Source organism: Tribolium madens, unplaced genomic scaffold, assembly GCF_015345945.1.
Source record: "Tribolium madens isolate multiple individuals breed KSU strain unplaced genomic scaffold, Tmad_KSU_1.1 Scaffold_91;HRSCAF=231;Tcas5.2_LG7, whole genome shotgun sequence".
Classification (NCBI taxonomy): Eukaryota; Metazoa; Arthropoda; class Insecta; order Coleoptera; family Tenebrionidae; genus Tribolium; species Tribolium madens.
This window is the reverse complement of record NW_025401063.1, coordinates 6,259,767-6,282,113: the sequence shown is the minus strand read 5'-3', so window position 1 is coordinate 6,282,113 and position 22,347 is coordinate 6,259,767. Positions and strand designations below refer to the sequence as shown.

Below are 22,347 nucleotides of genomic sequence, written 5' to 3'. Positions count from 1 at the left end.
AAGAATGGTTTGGATTAAAAATACACACTTATAACTAAGTAACCCAATTATTAACAAATTGCTTTTTGATTATAAAAGTATGCGCTTGACATAAATTCACTCCAATGGAAAGGTCCACTTAACTCTTGAATTATTATGCAAATATGCGATTATGTTTATGTGCACTAGAGAAAAAATAAAATAAGTTATTTTTTCTAAAATTAACATTAATAAATTAGTTATTTACAACACGTTTTAATATAATTGCTATTTTTGCGCAAATTAAGTATCTTACTTATCACAGAACTCTCTCTAAGGATATCTTACATACAATACCGGAGCACTCGAGTTTATGCTCGTGTTAATTAAAAAAGGATTTTATGTTTTGCTGCAAATATTTTTTATGGCTTTATGATAAATTTCTATTATCCCAGAATGTTATCTACATTGAGCGACGTTTCAAACTTATCCTTTCCACAAATTAAATTTTGGTTGAAAATGCAGTGCAAGAGCCACTCGTATAAGCGTTGAAAATCAATTATAATCTCTAGAAAAACATAAACAGTGCAGCGTTGCAGCTACATGTGCTAGCTTTTACGGTCAATTGTATAGATAATTTAATAACGAGCTATAAAAAATTAGCAATTGTAAACATTTTACTGCACGGGAAACGACATCAGTTTTGCAGCTGCAAATCAGATTATAATCCAGTTCTATCAGTATTTTTTTCAGGAAGTATTTGTGTTTTTTCAGACTTTCTCATGAAAACAATATATTTCCCCGTCACAAATCTATAATCCCCGATGACGTAAGAGTTTGTGAAAGGGATGAAAAACTCCGATTATTTTGTAAACCTTCCGACCTTTTGAATTTTGTTTGGCTAAATATATGGCCTAATTTATTGGACTTTTATTATGTCGCATTAAATTTATAGCTCATAAAGTTTATTAATTTGGCCAATAATCACTGCCGCAAACACGACACCATATTAGAAAGATTAAAGATCCTTTCAAGATTAATCGAATTAAAAAATAATACAAGTGGTCAATTTCAATGTTCTAATTAGAAATTAAAACTAATCTTTCTTCTGTGAAGACAGATCTTGACTTTACATATCAATTTAGTTTTTTTCAATGTTTGGTTTAAATTTGAATCTAAACTTATATCAGTCGAGGAATAAAATTTAAATAAAAGGTACACAAAAATGATTAAAAATTTCTTGGCGTATTTTTTATAATGATGTATATTAAAAAGATACTATTGATGCAGGCAAGCACTTATGGATGGACCCAGGATGTAGCAAAAGAAAGAATCGATATTGAGAAGGAGCGTTAGACGGTATGCGCAATGCGCATGTTTATTTCATTTCAATTTTTATAAATATTCGAAAGTTTTTGCATCGTTTTTATTCATATATTCCGATATGTTTTCAATTTTTGTATTTGTAGTTAGCCTAGCTCTAGAAATACTGATATTACTAACTGCTTTTGTAAACACTCATCGCATTTTTCGCAATTTCTTCTTTTTACGTCACCGTTTTGTTTCTACCGCATGTTTTGGTTAAAACACTTTTTCTCATATTATACCTAGTTTTTGTAATTTTACAAAAATTTAAAAATTCTGTTGTCAGGTAGGCCAGTAAAAATAAACGCTGTATTTGTAGATTTGGGTCAGCTTACAGAGGACTTTTTGCTGTGATGGCACTGTGGTTGCATATATTTTCAGTTTATGAAATTGGACGCGAGTCTGTTGAGGACACTCCAGACCACATTATTTAACAACAGAACGCTACTAAATCGTTCTTCAATTTGACAAAATAAGTAATATGCGGCCGAAAAACTTTGTCAATTGATAAAAACGCACTCAGCTACTTTACCCGACATAAATAATAAATTTCGATAAATTTATCTGCGATAAATCACATTTCGGCTCATACCCCATTTTTCGAAACACTTTTTAACCGGAGAACAGTCATAAAATGGATATATTCCTTTTATGTCAAATTGCATCCTGAGACCTTGACCCATCATGGATTTACATAATTGGTTTATCAGGGCCGTTCTATATAGATAAAATCTGTCTGTTCCATTTTGCTGTGTTTCGCGCCTACCATCGATTGAAGCCTCGTTAGGAGCTTTTTAAGGGATTTAGAAACATTTAATTGCTGTATAAATTTAAAAGTGGCTTGGCACCAAAGTTTTGTGGTACAAGCAACTTCCGTTTTATAATCTCCTAATTCCGCTCCCAGGTTTTATACAAGTGCAGTGATTACCTCTTTAATAACTAGCGTAACAAGATTAAATTGAGTTAACTTATTGTTGTTCCAACATAGTATTTAAAGCTATTGTGTCTAACGTCCGACAGATTGGTATGTTGGTAATTAAGGTTATTCCAATGTGCGAGTTTTCTTAAAATAGTGAATCAGGCGAAAGTTCAAGGAAAAAGATAACGGCTCACTACACTATTTTTACTGGGGTTGACTGGCAAAGATCGATGGATTCTATTCATTACTCATGTGCGTATGTCTCATTTATCTACAAACATAGTCTTTCACTGGACAATATTTATAATATTTAATATTTATTTTTAACGGCGTCACGTCATGTGCAGATTCAATTATAAAACATATTCAGTGGCCGACTGAAAAACTCTTAACGTCTTTGTAAAATGAGGATCCACTGATGCACAAAGGATAACTTACAAATCCAATAAGCACTGTAAGAGATTTTTTCGCGACTATGGAAAATATTCAACTTTTTTACGTTACCGTTTTATAAAAAGAAACTGACAACTTCCCCTTCAGGCTACTGAAATTTCTTTTGTCTTTGCGTTTTAATAATTAACTTTTTGTATTAACTTATACAGTTACTAAAATTAGATTAGTGTAATGATGATGTAATTATTTGTTTCAGAAACGTCGCCTTTACACATTAAGTAAGTTATTAGAGGACTGATCTTTTTTAGAATCTTCCTCAGTCTCTTACTTAGATGCATGAATTCTCATTTTAGATCCTCATTTCAGAAATTTCTAATTTCAAATCTGTCCTATAGTGTTTAAATTTATAACTAAAATATTTTGTTTAACTGTTTAAGGTAAGTTGCTGTTAGATTGATTTATCAATCAAAGGTAAGTATTACATGTCAAATTTTCTATACATCCTTTGATACACAAAATTGGAAACATTCTAAATCCATTCATGTCAGAAAAAAAATAAAAACAAAATATACAAGTTAAATTCTTTCTACACATTAAATGTTACGGGATTATTAAAGAAATAAAAATAGATGTAGGTAGTTTCAAAAAAGTTTAAATGTGTATTAGCGCTTTACAAAGTAGTGGTTTAAACTTAAACGATATTATTAGTAGAGTAAACCTTTTATTCAATAAACTTTTAGTATCCCATATTTTTACATTTTATGTAATAATGCCAAAAATCCATTTGGTAACTAGTGTTCAATGTGTTTTAAATTTTAGCAAATTTTTGGTTTTGCTTTAGGTATTAGGTAGATATATTAATAATAATTTAACCAAGTTGTATTAGAAAAAATAAATTCGTGGAATTTGAAAACAGTTGAAAACAATAGATGTGATTGGATTCAACGGAATTATACCATCATATTGTGAATCTGAAAATGTATTTCCATAGAAATTGTATTATAATATTCAACAGTGTGTAATATAGGCATCTACTTTGCAGTTTAGTAAAACAAATAGGAATCCTGTTAATATAAAAAATTGGCGTCATATATTATTTACATTAGAATGAACTTTGTTTCATAAATAAATAATAGAATATAAAATTATTTATAAAATAATTATTTCATCTTTTGAAACTGTTTCAATTTCGGGTTTCATTATTTTTAAATTGAACGTTGAAAGTGACAGATATGCTCAAACAATATTGTACAATTTTTCAAATACCTTTTGATTTTGTTATGTTGTAATTTATTTTTTAATTAAAATGGAAAGAAAAATAAATTTCAGTAAGGAAAGAGAAGTAAGTAAAACAAACATAACCGGTGTTAGTTGCATTAACTTCCTCTGCTGATATCGCAGCCGCTTAATCAATAAATAATTCTTTTTCCCTTCGGTGTATTTTGTCTGTTTCTCGAATTAAAGTTTAATTGAAATTAAGTCCGTACCCGAGGGAATAAATTCTATTACTGATAATCAGTTAAAAGTAACTTAAAAAGATCAGCATTTTCCATTAATAAATATTTATAAAAAGCATATTAAAAAGACCAAACGTGATCATATTACATGAAAAGCATCTTAACATCTGATCTTCAAAATAAGCATATTGAGCGCAATCTCATGTCAAACCTGAACAGGCATTTTGATGGAACAGGATTATCGCGCAGTTTAACAACTGCCGACGGCTTCTCAAGCGCTTACTTCCTCAGAGCAGGTTAGCTACAATTCGTAAGAAATTACATTTTCCTTTCGAAAATCAACTCGTTTTAAACGGAATGGCAGCACTTTAAACTTTTCAAAAGGCAGCTGCACAAATAGAGTATTTTAATCTGAGTTAAATTTGTTTACCATAGCAAAAATTCATTATTTAATACATTGTTTAGAGAAAGCAATAATTTTTAAAGTATCCCGGCGCATCCACCAAAAGTGGACTTACTCAACTCAACAGCTGTTGTTATATTTATAATAGTTCCATATTTTTTTAATTCCATATTTAATTAATTAAATTTATAAACCATCTTTGTAAATTAATTATCGCAGTGTGCAATAAAAACCCAAATTTATATCTGTGCTAAAAAGTGACAAGTTATTTTTGCTTAATGTTGTGTTTTTAAACTCCTTAGGGTTATTATCTTAATGGTAGCGCTTCTTTTTGCTACAAGAACACGAAAAACACCCTTTCTGTCATGACACTGCTAAATCAAAAATACATTTGAAGACTAGAACTTGATAAATTACGTGTTGTTATCAGCTCCATCAAGACAATGAATTGTTTACTTCATTAAATTCGTGCATCACGGCACATCTTCGAAAGCGTCATTGAGCGTTGTTATAAATGTCTGGGAAATAATTTGCCTTCGTCACGCCTAGGTGTTCAGATCACCACCCACGATACAGAAGGATAACATCTGGGATCGCTGTAGGTGTTGCCAACAAAAGAAGTATGTCGCGGCGAGAAGGCCGATCAATACCCCAGGAGGCCGTCGTACGCGCCCAACAGACTAAATATCTACCACCGCCTCCCCGCAGATTAGCACCCCGACTTTCGAAACATCTCTTGTCAATTACTTTGAATTAAATTAGGTTCTTACATGCTCGCTTTAACGCAAATTTGACGACTTTGCGAAACCTGAACATTAATTCCGTTAAATGTGCATTGATAATAAAAATGTATTAAATGCAAAATCGGCTTAATAAGATTCTGACATAGCCTCGAGAGACACTTTAAAATGGTGGATGCGCCGGAATAGAAATGGAAAAGAAAGTTCATTGGTGGAAATGTCACAGTTGTAATTAGTGAGAGCGGCTGAAATAAGCCATCAAGGTTGAGATTTCTTTGCTCTGTGAGTTCCGTTGTCATACACGAGATGAACATGTTTGATTGTTTAATAGAGAGAGATGTGGATGGAGTGATGGTTTGTAGGGTTTTTGAGTCTGCCAGGTTTAATGCAATTACAAAAGCTATTAATTCCTGAAAAGCCACAGTCGGTTCAGTTTTGCGTTGTAAGCTTCTTTGTTGGGGGCCTTTCAAAAGGCTTTCTATTGTTGCTCTAACAAAATACCTACAGTATTTAAAAATAACAATAAATTAAGTTGACGTCGTGTGGTTTTGCTTTATGATTCTGTGATAAAATGCGAGGATTTGCATAAGGCGTTTCTACAATCTTTCAGAAGACCTAAGGAATTATGCGACAATCAGTTTTAAAGACAGTTAAGATGTAATAACAAATCAATTTGGTTACTAAACAAGTTTTGTTATTAAATAAGTTGAAGTGGAAAAGACAACAACAGAAAACCAAGTCGACAAATCTTTTTTGTGTGCCTCATAATTAAATTATAAAGCTTTGAATTACTATACGAGTACGTAAAACAATTAGTTGTATTGTTATTGTTAAAAAACATTATAGTAATTTTAAGTAAAAACCAAATTCAAAAATACTACTAAAACATGTATGCATATTTTTCAGAAATATTATGGAGTAGAAGACGAAATTCTCTTGTAGATTTTCACTTTTTTTACTTTGTTTTTACTTATTACTAAAAATTTAAATTTCTAACATTAATCTTTAAACTATCGGTGAAACAAATGTTAAGGCGTCAACAATTAAATAAATTTTAAAAAGTTAGTAATTAAATAAAAAAGATCTAGTTTATATAGCTCTCCTTTATTAACGACGTTTGCACAAATTGTGTTAAAACTGTTACTGTAAAGTATTTATTAAATTTAAGTTATAGTCGTTTTAGGCTGATAAAAGTAAATTTCTGAAATAATTTTGTATTTTTTTTTTTACTTTTTTTTACCTCGAGCAACGTCTTTCGATAAATTTAAATTTGAAGTTTCTCTCTTTCTCTTCATTGAATCCAAAGCAATTAGTTTCCTTAATGAGCGTTTACTCAATAATATCATTTACAGTTACATTATACTTAAAATAAACATTTTAATGAGAGAAGGATTGTGTTAGAGATTTGATTTTGTTTCTGTATGTTGAAATTTGCCCCTTATTTAACAACCATTAGCAAAACTTAGTGAAAGTAAATCAATATTTGGCAAAATCGATGCAGTAAATTTGCTCACAATTAACAACTTTTTTCTGCTTGTGTTATATTTTTCCGTAATGCCAGGGGATTGCCTGATGAAATTATTAACCTACCTTTTTATTTTAATGACTCGTGGCATCAGGCCGTAGTAAAAGTGTACTCTCTTGAGAAAAAACATCACCGTTGCAGAAGCTCTCGTGATACCTTTATTTTTCCAAGTCACGGTTAAACGAGATTTTATTATTTACCCAACTTCAAAGTGAGTTATCTCCGAATTTTGCTAAGTTAAACAAAAATTAAGCCCACCGAATATTGTCTTTTCGAATAAATAATAATAGACATCGGTGGAAATTACGACGAGCTTCCAATTCCAAGCTTGTGTTTTATTGTTATTTTACAAGGGTAGTTTACTAAGTACCCCGGCGTGGTAACCACACAGCTCATTGTAAAATTTACGATGTAATGTCGACGTAGGTGTTTTAGTCTACGGCGAGGTGTGATAATCTGACTTGCCAGAAGGTATATAGACGCCGACGCAATCTTTCTTTGAATTCCACTGCAAGCGCTAGATAGCGCCATTGACGCAAACAGCTGCGTGTTCCATTTCAGACAGCGGTTTTTTTAACGAGCGACTGTAATTTTGTCCGCATTTCGGAAAATATGAATTCGTATCGATATGAAACACACACATAAAATTGACCATCCAAAAAAACGGCGAGTCGTAAAAAATTTAAACACTCGGTTGGAAAGTTGACGGAAAGTGTTGAAAATTAAGCCGTATTTTCACCGCCGGATGGACTGGATAACACGACAGTTGGTTCACTGTAAGGCACACCGGAATCTAGTTAACAACTAAAATTGCCTCTTCAATTATTTATTTCGATATTTTATTATTCATCAGCAATTATAGAGATGCTTATTTAATTCATGAGTATCTCCTACAAAACTAGTAATTTTTTAAATAAAATTCATTATTACTTTTAAGTAAATTAGTCAGTGTAGCCTTTTGAAAATATCAATTCCATTAAACTGTGTTTAAGAGCAAATTATGGAAAAATCTGAAATCAATCATGAAGTTAAAAGAGTAATTCTACATCAAGTTTATTTTGAGCACAGTGAAAATAGTATATTATGTTACTAGGAGTAAAAGTAACAGTTTATATCACTACGTTCAGCAAAATAAACGTTCAGCTTTGCCAATATACTGTCACTTTTAAACCGAATAACATATACTATTTTACCCGCAAACGTATTCAGATCGAGAGTAAAGAGCAACACTATACTTAGTAAGTAAATTAACAAAATAATTAAGAAGCTTTGCAACTTGTTATGGTTTTACAACGCATATAAACAAACATCACGCCTCAGTATCGGAATTAGTAATGAAACTTTTGTTTATCATAAGTGTTTATCAATTAATTTAGTGCATGGCTAGAGTAATTAGTATTGCAGAATGTCGCTTATGATTTACAATGTACCTCTCCAGAAATTGCTGAAGCAGCGATAAAAGTGGTCACTTTTGTGACGTTTGCGGTTAAAAGCATTTAACCCAGTGCCATTTGATTAAACTAAATTTGGCGGCAATAGTTTTCAAACAAATATGAACAACAGTACTTGATGTGATATGAATTACTCTAAACAATTAAAATCACAGTTTTCGGTAGCCGTCAGCATAAATTTCGATAAAATTTTGTGATTAATACAAGGAATTTCGTTTGCATGTTGTGAAGATTATAAACGCATTTTTTCTCACCATAGTGAATTATTTAAAATTGTGTCATGTTTATGTTGATTAATATGCTAAAAATTTGATCTTAACATTTTTTTACGTATTTTTAAACACAACGTAGTCACGCAAATTTTGTTTGTTTTAAAATTTGAAAATTCCATTTTTATGATAAATATTTTCTGGGTCTGTGCTAAGTGCATTTTAGGTTTTTAATTATTACATTTTCATTAAATTTTCAGTTATGTACAATGTATTGGCTGTTTGATCACCAACCCTATTTGAAAAACTTTGAAATTTACAATAAAATTCTGTCACCTTCTGTACACAAGAGGGGTCGAGTAAATATTGCATAATTCAGGTATTACAATGAAGTTTGTATTTTTCACTTGTAAACGTTTTTGTCAGATAAAATATCTTTTAACCTGTATTTTATTTTTAACTAGTTATTGATTATTTTAGGGTAAGGCGCAATTCTTCATTCCTCGTCCTAGTCCTAATTTGAACAGTTGTGCAACTCTGCGCCAGTAAATTCCAAGTATCGGAGTGAGGAGGATTAAAATTTGAACCAAAAATCGATAGTCCGGGCTGGTTTCGAAATTTCCAGGAAGATGAGCGTGGGGGATAAGTGTTTTTCATCGAACTGGCGTTCATTCATCTCCGAGAAGCGTCTTGCAACAGATGGCTTTGTTTTGTCTCTAGGCGCAAAAAGTAAATGGCCTTTACGGCGTCTCTTGCTACTGTTTTCTCAGACGCTGTTTGTTCGAGCCGAGTCGTCATCATAAAGCAGTCCTTAGAACAAAGAACACCTTCATCTCAGGGGTTAAATACAGAATTGACCTTTTCATGCTGTCACGAACCTGGCACAACTTGATAAACACGATCATTTTTTACCTGAATCAATGGAACTTTGGCATATTGTGCCATCGGCTTTCAGAATTTTATTTATTGACATATTAATGCAAGGGTTTCCCGGGTCATTGTAATGCAGGGACAATTATTAATTCGAATTTGAAATACCAGATTTCAGGATTTCAAGTAATTATTAAAACTCAAGTGGATTTTACAACACAATGCGTTTTCAAAATCACATTTTGACATTTTTATCCCTGAAACTGCGGTGTATTAGTAAGTCGGCCTCTCTTATGTACCGAGTTAATGAAACCGGAAGTAGACTACAAGTCTGATTGAATCAATAATAACGGAAATAGGGTCGCTGAACCAGCACACATACGCCATAACATATAAATCGGAAATTCTTTTTCAGATTGGCTCGTAATAGAGCAAACAGTACCTACTTATAATGCAATACAAAGCATTTACAAAATAAGGAGAAGATTTAGAAAATAAAGAAAATTACGTCACTTTCAATTATGTAATAGAAAAAACCTTCACAAGGTTTCCTCAACGTTTTCATTTTAATAAGCGTTCAGATAAAAGGATGTCCTAAATTTCTTTAAGTTCATTTTAATTTTTATCAAACCATCCAGAATTGTTAAGAGTAAGTGTAGGGGAATTAAATGCACCGTAAATTGTAAAATAATAATTTTACTTGAATTTTATAATTGAAAAAAGCAACTTGAGTTTGGGCGTTCATTTGGTAAACGGTGAAATAAATTTCAGGAGTTTCAGTCTGATGAAAGGAAGGTTTCCATATTAATATTTCACTCTTCTCGAGACTTTTCTGAAATCCTACTCGTTTTGTGTTACAGTTAAAATATTGTAATGATAATAGATATTACGAGTTGAGTATTATTGGGAACAAATCTTTCTATTGTAACCATTTCTTAATAAACTTAAAACATATTCAGCAAAAAAAAAGGAAAACAAAAATTCGTTTCTATGCAACAAATTTATATTTTTTGGATGAACAACTGTTAGGTGTCAAGATTTAAGATGTTGATTTTGATTTAATATTTTAAGATGTGTGGAAGTAAACTTCAAGGATTTATTTTATATGTAAAATAGTAACACGTTGGACAAAAGAATATTATTCAAAATAAAAACCATAATACATAAAAATTGCCTTGTGGATGCAGTATTCTCTTGCAACATAAGCTATTTATATCCCAGGGTTTATATTTCCAATGTTTCATTATTTTTATATGATAGTGTGGTGAGTTTTGTGCTTATACCTGTGCACGCACTTACACAAAACTTTATTAAGTTTAATGTTTGTTTCACGTCATGTGTACACTCGTTAGTCGTAACAATTTCAATGCAAATTTGAAACTTTTGTGACAATGATCAATGGAAGCATCAACTGGCGTGTAATTAATTAAAAGTTAGAAGTCTAGGTGCTCTTGATGTAATTTAATCATGTAACTACAATCAACGTTGAAAAGCGCCGAAATCACTAAAAATTTTAATAATTACGCTCTGCACGTTCCCGGTTACGAACAGTTAGCTTCGTCTAATCGTTATTTAATGCGTGGGATGCAATAAAATGATTAAGAGGATAAGCAGTTAAAAAATTTGAACTCTTGAAAAACGGAAGATTTAAGAAGTGTCGTTTTTACAGACAAAACAGATTTAAATTCATTCGAGCGAAATGTAGAGAGAAAATACGAAACTTAAATAATTTAAATTTGTTTGATGTGATACACAACATAAAATTTAGACAAAGTAATCTTCGGTTTTGTCCCTTTTTTTATACATTTTAGGAAAGGTGATGTAGAAATACTGTAGTGTTTGTAACAATTGTCAAAAAATAAATAAAAAAATATACATATAGACGTATGTAACGTACATATTTAACAAACATCATAAAAAAAGTTCGATATCTTATAATATTTTCCAAAATTACAACGACTTTATCTCTTTAAAAATAATGTTATCATTATTATGTCTCTCACGAAATCCTGCGAAAATAAATTTTCGTCAGTCCGTTAAAGCCCGGGTGTGTGATTAATGTGTTTCGGTGATGAAACCGATCAGGTATAAATTTAAGTTGTTGTCAATCTTGTTTTATGCTAGAACCACGTCTCGAGACACATTAGTCGATAATTATGTCGTGAAATTTCAAGGTAAACATTCGATGTCGTGGGAGCGAGCCGTCCCGGAACGAGAACGGATCCGGGCGCGTGCGCGCTGCGACTCACCGGAACGGCGTTCCGGCACCCGGAGTTAGTGCAGCGAAGACAAACCGGCTGATCACAGTGGCGCGCTACGGTCTAGCTCGCCTCGTGGCGGCTCGCCACGCCCTCTGGCGGCTGAGACGCACCGGTTCTCAACCCTGCGACAACCCCACGGACACGGACTCGTATGTACCCCACTAACTCCTGATGCACGCTTATGCTTCGCTGGAACTCTTCACACGAGTCTGGAATCGCTTCTTCTTTCCTCTAATCTCTTCTTCGACTCTTTGCGTTCCGGCCGGCTTGCTCTGCTTGGGGTCGTGGCGTGAGGGGCACGTGCCCGCACTCCACGCGTTGCTTATCACCCGGTTGGACACTTTGACGCACCTTGATTAAGACGCTCCTTTATTACGACTGTCATTAGGGAACTCTTCCCTTTTTTCACGTAAATCAACTTGACCTAGAGCTTGCTGGTTAAAAATGTCGCTATGAGCAACTTTTTAAATTCCAGGAAATGTGATCTACAATACTTGCTCTTGTCAAACTTTACTTGAAATTAAATTACCTTTAGTGCTAAAATTTTTCACTGATTCAATTTCCTAGAAAAACAACGCCAATGAATAAAAATCTTGATTTTGAAACAAATTAAATTACGTTATGACTGAATGATTTTTGTTTCTTTCTTTTTGAGAGAAATTTTTCAATAAAGTTCAGTCGCAACACAAGAAAATCTACGCTTATAACATGGCGTTGCTGTAATTTACGAAGATTAATGGACAAGAAGACAAGTATAATAAAATTTTAGATGTAATAACTCCATGTTGTGAATACTTTTTGTTCACATACTTACATGTCACATTTTAAAATAGGATATTATGATTCTTACGAGTTTTATAAGAATCATTTTGTTGCACTTACGGGTTAAAAGTAAGAAGTAAGTGCGGAAAAATGCCTTATAAACTAGGTATCATACAGCATTTTTTCTATTTTGCAATTTTTTTTAAACAAAAAATAAAATTTTGGAATGTAGGGAGTTTTGCGGCGGTTGACAACATTGCGCGTTGGCTAATTTATTAAACAAAGTTTCGTATTTGATTCTTTTGATTTGCATCAGGCCGATTAACACTGACAGTTCGATAGAGAAGTGGTACAGTTGCCAACATTATAAGATTAAATTACCCTCCTTTTAGTATAATTTTTATAGCACTGTTTTGTCTAGTACGATAGGCAAAAGCGTTTCTTACTGTCCTTAGTAAGAACGCAAAGTAAAAAAAAATTAAAAAGAACGTCCGTATTTTAGATACCTAAGTATGTATGTACATGTTATTCTAAGGTTGTTCAAAATAAGACAAAAAGCAACTAATTATGTGATTGTTATGACATTTTTGTGCCTATTTCATTCAGTTAATTAAACGAAACAGAAAGTTTAAAACTTTTTAAAAACACCAGTTTTGAAATGTATGTATGTACAACAGAAATCTGCTACAAAATATACATGTCTTTTATTATGTTTGAATCGGAAATTACTCAAACCTGTGCATTAATTAAATTGTGCTAGATATAAGTAAATGTCTTGCTAAAGACCCCCAGGTCATTACTTCTGTTATAAGTGATTAAAAAACTTCAAAAGTGATGATTGAAACCAGGACTTTATTACATTTTAATGAATTTATAAAGGAGAAATGTTACATTTTTTTCAAACACATTAAACGAAAATAGAAACAAAAATAATATAATAATATATTCACTTTATTCTGTTTCAATTTAGGGTAAATTTGATATTTAATAAAATAGACTACCTTCATGTCGTATCTTATTGAAGTACTTAGTTACTGTTTTATTTACTTCAATTTTAAACTCAAATCTTACATTTTTGTTTACATAAAAAACCTGCGAGAATTAACATTTGTTTAGAGATAACAATGATTTCATGGACTTATGTTTATCATGATTCAAATAAACGTTTTTTTATTCATGATTCTATCAAAAAATGAAACGTAATGATGAAATATTGAATAGAGTATTTTTTGGTAATGTTGGCAATATTTTCCTGATAAATTAATAATTTGCTTAATAATATACCTAATATCTTTTCCAAATACTAAAATCAATACATATTTATAAATTAATATTTTACACATAACATGCATTAAATTTCGACAGTGTTTACAATAATAGCTGCCTATTAGCTTAGCATGGGAGGAAAATGTATCAATTTCAATGACAGGAACGCGGCTGAAAATATTCACAAGGGAGCTCATTTTTTTACAAATTAATTAAAAAAATAAAACACAACAAACAATTTTTTTTCATAAAAGTTAAATGCAAAACAACAATCGGAAATTGTATGAATTTTTAAAATTGTTGGTAATTTAACGCTACAACGCCATAGTAAATAAAAATTTATGTCTCTGTGGACTGTGGACACGCCACAAATTGTTTATTGTTTAGACAGTGTTACTTTGTTGGCCACAGTATGTACATTAACATTTTTATGAATTAATAATTTATTTACAAAGTGTAAAATGAATCTCCAAGAGTTTATTGATTGAGTACGTAAATACATTTATTTTTAGAGTATGTTGTATTGCGGTATGTGTTTTGTATTTCCAAAACTAGCGTGAAAGCATACATTATTGATTTAAGATTAAGTATTAAGTGTATTTTTCTGTATGCATGTTCAAAAAATTACACATGTACTTATTGGGCAAAACGAAACTGTCACGATATAAAGAAATACGTTTTGGTAACTGAAATGCGGTCAAATTGTGATAAAATTTTCAAGAATTTATACTGGGATATACTTTGTTTGTGTCATTGTCAGTGTAAAATTAAAAACGTTGAACGTTTAATATTTGAGGCAGAAAAATTATTTTAATTTTTAAAAATAATTAGCACGCAACACAGTAAGCATGGAACTGGGATTAATTTTTTTTATTTAAATTGCTTGTATTTTTTTAATATGTTTTTATTAATGTGTCACTGAATTTATGAAATATTGAACTTGTTAAAAAAATCAGATTTAAAATCAGCAGTTTCAAATTTATTGCCAATTTAGTACTAATTATTATGTGCAAAAGTTCATACAATTAATCACAAAGATCAAAGTAAATAAAAATGAATGAAAACCCTTCAGTTATAATATCAACTCATCCTATTAATGTTTGATATATGTCGTATGAATGATCAGATATGACATTGGTGTAATATTTCAATAAATCAATATTTTACCGTATCTATCCCAGCCGGTAAGTAACAAAAAAATTGATATCTAGCAATTGATTTAGGTGAAGCTGGTTAGTAGTTTAATATTTTACTTTGAAAATTAAATCAAGGTTAATGTTGTCGATAATTCTTTTACACACTTTATGGTTTATGCAGAAACACGAAAATTATTTTATAAATTATTGTACAATTCGAATATAGCTATCTAAAAATGTAAAAAGCTACAAAACAAAAAGCTTAACGATTTCTTTTCATTTAATGTAACCATTAAAAACAAAAAGTGCTCGATTTAGGAGATAATCTTATCTTTATGCACGCTACATTACCAAATAAAATTTAAAGAAAATAAAATGTTAGCAGTGAAAAACACTGCTACCGCAATGTTTAATTTGTTTAGAAAAGCTCGGGCAATTGACTTGTTTCGATTAATTATTAATAGTCCTGGCTGATCCACAGTCAATTCTCATCAAAATTTCAATTTCAGAATTAATTATCCTATTGCATCAGACACAACATACATGCATGTTAATATTTAGTGTAATTGCATGTTATTACCATAACAAGTATGTGAATTATAATCAAAATATGTCAAAGCGCAATTAACAATATTACCAAGATGGCAGCTAGGTTTTAAAAGTCACTTCCTAAATTTCAATGAATAAGCGGTTAGCTACTTGGTTTCCTTCTGAGGTTGTTTGAGAAACTTCCTACTCCCAGATGAGTCTTATACAGTTCAATTACTTAGAACACCCTTTCCCACTTATAAAATTACTAGTCTGGAAAGGCTTAGATTTAAACCTAGAAAATCTGAATTTTTATCATCGTGAAAGATTTAAATCATTAAATCTTCAACTAAGAAAACTAAACTGAAATAGTCATACTTAATGTATATAATTGAATGATAATCCTACTAAGAGGAAAATTATGTTTGTTTTGTACGAGACTTAGAATTGTCCGAACGACTAATAGTCTAGTGGTTCCAGTTTGGTAAGCTTTACAATTTTACTATTTTGTTCGAATCGTTTTAGAAATATTTGCTTTATTTCCTAAATTTGGTGTAAAAGTAGCTATTATAAATAAATGAGAAATAAACCGTATATTAGCGTTTTGCGTGTCTTGCTCAGAGTTTTTCTAAATTTGGAAAACTCAAACCAAAGCCACATCACGTTGGAAAATAATATTACACACTGCGCATATAAAATCATTGTAACTGCTATATTATTTCGTGAAATTGTTTAATTAGCACTTAATTGATTATGTAATTTCAAGATTTGACTTGAACCGTTTGATTTAACTACAGATCAAGTTAATTTGTAACCGGGCCGAGGATGATTTAATAATGTTATAGACTTGTCTAACAAAGGCGGATAAGCTACTGCTAATCCTGAGTCTTTCAATGTAGTGTTTATTTAAAATTAATAAAAAAATTATGTTGAATGAATAATAATTTTATCAATATTATTTGTGCTTTTTATGCAAAATTTGATATAATTAGACATTCGGATGTTGTGCAATTAAATTATCACCGACTTTTGTATGAGAATGAAAAGGTGTTTAACAAAATAAAAAAGTTCACACTTCATTCAGATGACACTTCACTAAATAAAAGGAGAGATGCTTGTGTGAGATACTTTTAAGTGTCAAAGTCTTTTTTGCGAAGCAAACTAATTACAAATTTGAATAGGGTTCGTAACGAAGGAAAATGCTGGCTCTATGTTTCATTATTAATGATAATCCTGAACATAGGTGTAGCCCGACATTTACAAGCAGACAAAAACAACTTGAAAATGTTCCAAAAAACCGCCACATGCATTCACTCTCACCCGAATGTGGAATTGTACTAGATCTCATCTCCGAAACGAGTCAACTGAGATTACTAATCTTATTAACTATTAAGATTTATATCTTTGGGTTCGGTTGTGCGATGTTTTTTTAAGGTGAGTTTCCTGCTGTAACAGAACCTCACGTACCCTAATTAAATTTACAGCTAGGTACAGGTCTTAAAACATGGCTAACAAAATCAATATGAAGAGGTGACATTGCATTTTGTCATGTAGCAGCGTCTAAAAATCACGTCAATGGAACAGCGTCTATTTGAAACACACAAAGTCAAAATCCTTCCGGAATCAATCGGATCGTTACGAAAATGTGCCATATGTTAACGCAAGCTCAGTTCATTATTGGAAAAGCCGAGCTTTTATCTCGAGTAATAACACGTTAGAACATGCAATCGTTAATGCTATTTGCCAATGTTGTACCAACCTTGTAGGCCCTGACCCATTTATTTTGATTGTTTCGAAGTTCAAACTTACAAATACGTAAAAGACGAATTGATTTTTAGATTACAAGTAGGTTCACGTATGTACTGATTACGAGAATCATTATTGTGCTACAATGCTACAAATATTTCTCCAAACTTATTATCGATATCTTTTTATTAATTAGAAAATTGAAATAAGCTGAAATATGGAAAATTCGATTCAATCATCTTGAGATGTTTGGTAAAATGAAAAGTTTTTCAGAGCTTCTCCAATTAATGATTCAAAATCGATATGTTATTAACCTTTGCATTGTAGGACAAAGCTTTGTGCTCTGTAATAATACATACTCGTTTTCATAGTGCAATTATAAATTTAATAATTTTAACATTTTTTTAAACTAAACTGAAGTACGGTTACCTTAAAAAATACAAGCTAATGTCATGCAAAATAAATGAGTATTTTTTGTTATTATTTGAACTAAAGTAACTTTGTGCCACGTATTTACCATTCTGAATGGTACATTTTTCTATTGTTGTTTTATTCAGTAAATAAACACGAACAAAGGTTTCAATCGTGATGGGAATCGTGTCAACTAGAGACCTTAGTCTAGTTTATAAGCTCCCCTAGGCCTAGTTTAAGCTTTGGGCCTCTCGAGACATGGCTGAAAATGATGAACAAACATCGCAATAACCCCATTGAGATTCAACCGGTTCAATTGACAGCTTTTACCATCAGGGAAAAGAACAGTGTAAACAAAATAAATGATAAATTATGATTGCTCACGATAAATTCGCGGATGCCATAAAACAAACACCGGAAGGATAAAAACGGAAATAAGATATACTTGAAATGCAGCATTTAAATCCCGAAATGTTGACAAGAAAGTAACGCATAAATTTGAAAATGGAGCCCTTAGTGGCCGGGTACTGACGTCTATCTGCCAGGTAAGTAGTGAATGGAGTGACGTAGATAAGGTGACCTCTTTCGGATCGATAAATACATCGCCACGGTGCCGCCAACGACACTGGTGGTACGAGATGTTTGCGTCTTCACTTTCTGATTGTTATTTAGATTGTCATGCACAGTGCATCGGATGTTAAAGCACTGATATTTGGAGGGTGTCACCATAAACACCACCACTTGATTTATTAGTTTACAAAGACTCCAACATTACGAAACGATCCGCCAGTTTATCAATATTGGACGGATAAATAACATTCAACATTCATTCTATCCGAAGGTTCTTTGGAGGAGCAGATTTGAGAAGGACTTATCAAAATGCATGAATAGAAAAGTAGATATTTTGCTCGATTGGCGAAATGTGTTTTTTTGTTTGTACACCAGCTTATTATGTTTTAATAAATTGACATTTTTATTATTGCAAAGTCAGTTATCACAACTCTCAATCTCCCATGCAATGAAATCGATCATTTCGATTTCATCAGATAATCCAAGTGTATTGTTTTGCATGGCAGTTTTCTCATCATAAAATTTAAACAAAAAAACGTTAGTTTTTGGATTGGAAGTTTTTAAAACTTGTTGAAATTGAACATCGGACCTATTTTACTCTTACATTGTTGCAAAATACTTTCATATAGAAGGATTTTTATTTTGTATTTAATGACAAGAATAATATTGATTTTCTTAGTCTAAATATAAAGCAAACAAATTCATAATCCAGCAAAATTATTTTTAGACAGTGTACAGCGCAATATCTTATGAACTTCACGAGAACAAGTATAAGTTAATAAGCTATTAACTTCCAAGGTAGACGTTAAGTTGGTCTGACTTATGACTATGAGCCAGATTTGTTACCAAAACCATTTAGTCTTTAAATAAATCTATTTTAAGCTGGTAAAGAGAAATAAAGCTTTGTTACATTTAATTAACATAATTTCTAAAACCAACCGGTCCATATATGGCTTAATAGACGATGATACTGTGAACTAAATAACAGCTTTCATCAGCTTATTTTCTAGTGGCTATCGTATAATCTAATGACAATCGATAACTGTCCTTAATTGAAACGGCTTCCTTTTGTATCTAATCTGGTTAAAACTTTGATCGATATTCTAGAAAGTTCTATTTTTCAAATTATGTAATTTATTTATTCGTGATCTTTCAGCAAAGATTCTTAAAGTTTTGCTATAGATTCTTTTATTCAGTTCAAGTTAGAAGAAGCTTTGCAGTTGGCAGTAAATTGCCCACCTTTCTAATTTTTAATGCAGACTCTGTACTTTTTAACATTCCCTTCTGTAATCCGCAAAACTGGTTTATATGATATAATTTCCCAAAAATAAAGCGAGTTTTATTCCTTTTCTTGGCTGTGTCAGTATATTACCAAAGTATTTTTATTGGGAGAAAGTTAAACTTAACTAAAATTGGAGCACTGTTTAAATTTTGAAACTGCCATTTCGCACATTTTTACGACGTAGATTAGTTTAGATGAGCAGATCCCAAACGTGATTAATTCAAATTAAAATTGTTTGCCGTAATATAATAAAACTAAAGTGTTCGCAATGCGACGTGATAATTTAATGTTGATTGCGTGATTTTAAATTATTTCATATTACCTACTACTGAAAACTTTATATTGGTTTTTATGTCATGAAAAACAAAAACGGTAAAGGTCAGAAGAAATGCTGAGGGCATAATGAACACATTCAACTAATATTGAATAATATGCAGTTCTATTTCTGTGTATAATCCTAATAAAAATGTTAATTTTAAAAGCAATGAAATGTAAGAACGGTTTTGCACTTTGTAATAAACGATTTATTTGCCTTTATTAGACGTTTTTCAGTTTTTGTCAAACTTAGTTTTGGTATTAGGTGATTTTTATTTGTTTGTAATATAACGGTGCAATATTTTTAAGTGACTGTTTCTTTAACGTGAAATAAAATAATGCCGTTTTTTGTCGACACCGAAGGTATCAAAAAGGTATTTGAGGCTTAAAAAACAGTTTTGCACTTATGTGAACAACGTTTTTTCTTCATTTGTTAATTTAATTATTTAAAATACTTATTTGAAAATTTAGTTGTCATATTTTATACGTACAGTGTGTGAAATGGCACTACACACACTGCTGTGAATTTCGCGGCTTTAACAAACAATGGCTAACTTCGCGTATTTATTTCAATGTGTGAAGTTCAACTTTACAAAACTTTATAAAACGGCGACTACCTTTTGCCTTAAATTTTTACTTTAATTTGTATTATTTGTTAAAAAAATCCACACGTGCCACATTTGTTCCATCAATGAAAGTGGCTTGTAGCGCGATCTGATGGCCGGTGAGCGCCAAGGTAACAATTATTGATTACAAAGTACACCATGGCTCCATCTGGAATTTGCACCATGCACTTTCCAGGCACACATTCTCTGTAAAATTTCTGTAAAAGTTCGTTCAGTTTCTTGTTACTGACACCAGATCCTCCTATATTTATTTATCCAACAATAATAATGTATTATAAATTTGAACTAGAAAAAAAGACTCGTTTTGTAATTGTAATTTTTTAATGCTTTTAGGAAGTTCAGAAAAAGTGACAACTCATTCAAATAAATTGCTTTCAATAAAGCCATTCCATTTCAATTGTTGTTCCTTTTCTGGTAAAGAATTACTTACATCAATTACAGACAAGGCTAATTCTTTATAGAAGATTCATTACAGATTTAAAGAAATTAAATAGGATTGCTTAAATTGAACACTTTATCATCCTGAAACTCCAGCAGCAAGAACATAACACAAATTCTGACTTAGGAGTTTATTTTTCTAATCTTGCTTTTTCGTAAGTATCTAAAGAGCTTATAAAAAGCAGCGGTTTGTTCTTTGAAGCTTACGAAAATGCCTTTACTTATTTATTTATCACTACCACCAAAAAGCCAAACACTTTTAGCTGGTTAACTTTTATTTTACGTTTCGAAATATAACAGAATGTTATATTTTTTGAAACTAGTCAATTTTGTAGTCTTTTGTATCTGTATTTCTTGAAATGATTGATTTGAGGATATATTTTCGAAACCCGGAATCCCCAGTTGTAATAAATCTTTGCCTTACGATGGCAAGTAAATGTTTTAGTTACAACCTCATCACTCAGGGATTTGATAGCTGCCATTCAACAATGTTATACTGTTGTCATTGCCGATAAACTTACTTTGTTTGTTACAAATAAAAATAGAAACCTTTTGTTTATAGTAAGAAAGTCTCAAAAGTTATCTAATCGCCTATTCAGATAGATGTTTTGACACAATCTCTCCTTTGCAAAGAATTTCATGTTTATGTATGATGATAATGCGAAATCTCGGAGCTTTCAGATATTATCTAGCTTCTAGCAATACTCGTACTTTAACGAAGTTAGAATTCATCTGAATTGTGAAACCCATGAGAAAGGCTGATCCAAATTCAATAAAACATGCTCGAGGCATGCTTGAGACGCGTTTTAATGCTCCCATTCTCCCTTTGCCAATCTTGATTAGCTGCGACAGCAGTTAAGAGAAATTACATTGAAAAGAACAAGCAGTGGAATTAATTTTAAGTGTCGCGTCGGTGGAGATATCACTTGTACACATCGAAACGTTATTTTTATTTGAAAATATTGAAAAATGTAACTGCAATAAAATTCTAGACGGAATTACGTATCAATAATTCGTTTTATTGAGAATTTGATCTCGTTCTCAGTTTTTTTTTTTTTGGTGTCTTCAAATCGTTTATGATTGGATTCTACCTCAAATTCCCATGTGAGACACGTGTTCTTCGACCGTAGATATTATCTTGTTAAGTTACTAAGTGTCTAAGGAGCTTTTCTCAGCTTTATTACTCCTGCATCACAAGATACATTCATTTAGGTTTAATGAAACTTAAATTATACTTTACTTTGCAAATTCTGAATGTGACTTGTAACATAATTATTGTAAGAGTTGTAATTTAATAATGGTAGAATAAAACGTTGATAACTTGGAAAGCACTGGATGAGTAGGGAAAAAATAGCAAAAGCTTGTCAAAAAAGCTAAAAAATTGGCATAATTATGTTTATCGTGCTTTCTTCGAGATTACGTTTAAAGAAACATTTTAGGGTAATTTCCCGAAGGAAGCCGAAGATATTTCGGTTCGGTGGTGTTGTTATCTTGCGGTGAATAAATCAAAATTATAATTTATATTTAGCGATCAATGCTGACGAAGATAAATGATATCGCTTTAACAGTGCCTAGAGCGGAAACAATTTCATTGCCAATGGCAGGCAATTATAGCACGTTGAATCATAAAAAGAGAAGAACGTGAAATACGGTGAAGTGAGGCCATTTCTCTGTGGTACATGGCAAGGTCGTTGATTATACAGAACAAGATCATGA

General features: G+C 31.5%; 1 protein-coding gene across 11 annotated transcripts in view; it reads left to right on the top strand.

Annotated features, from left to right (window-relative positions):
• Positions 1–22,347, top strand: part of LOC123011772 (potassium/sodium hyperpolarization-activated cyclic nucleotide-gated channel 2) — a 66,233-nt gene that overhangs the window by 12,346 nt on the left and 31,540 nt on the right. The window lies entirely within an intron of this gene.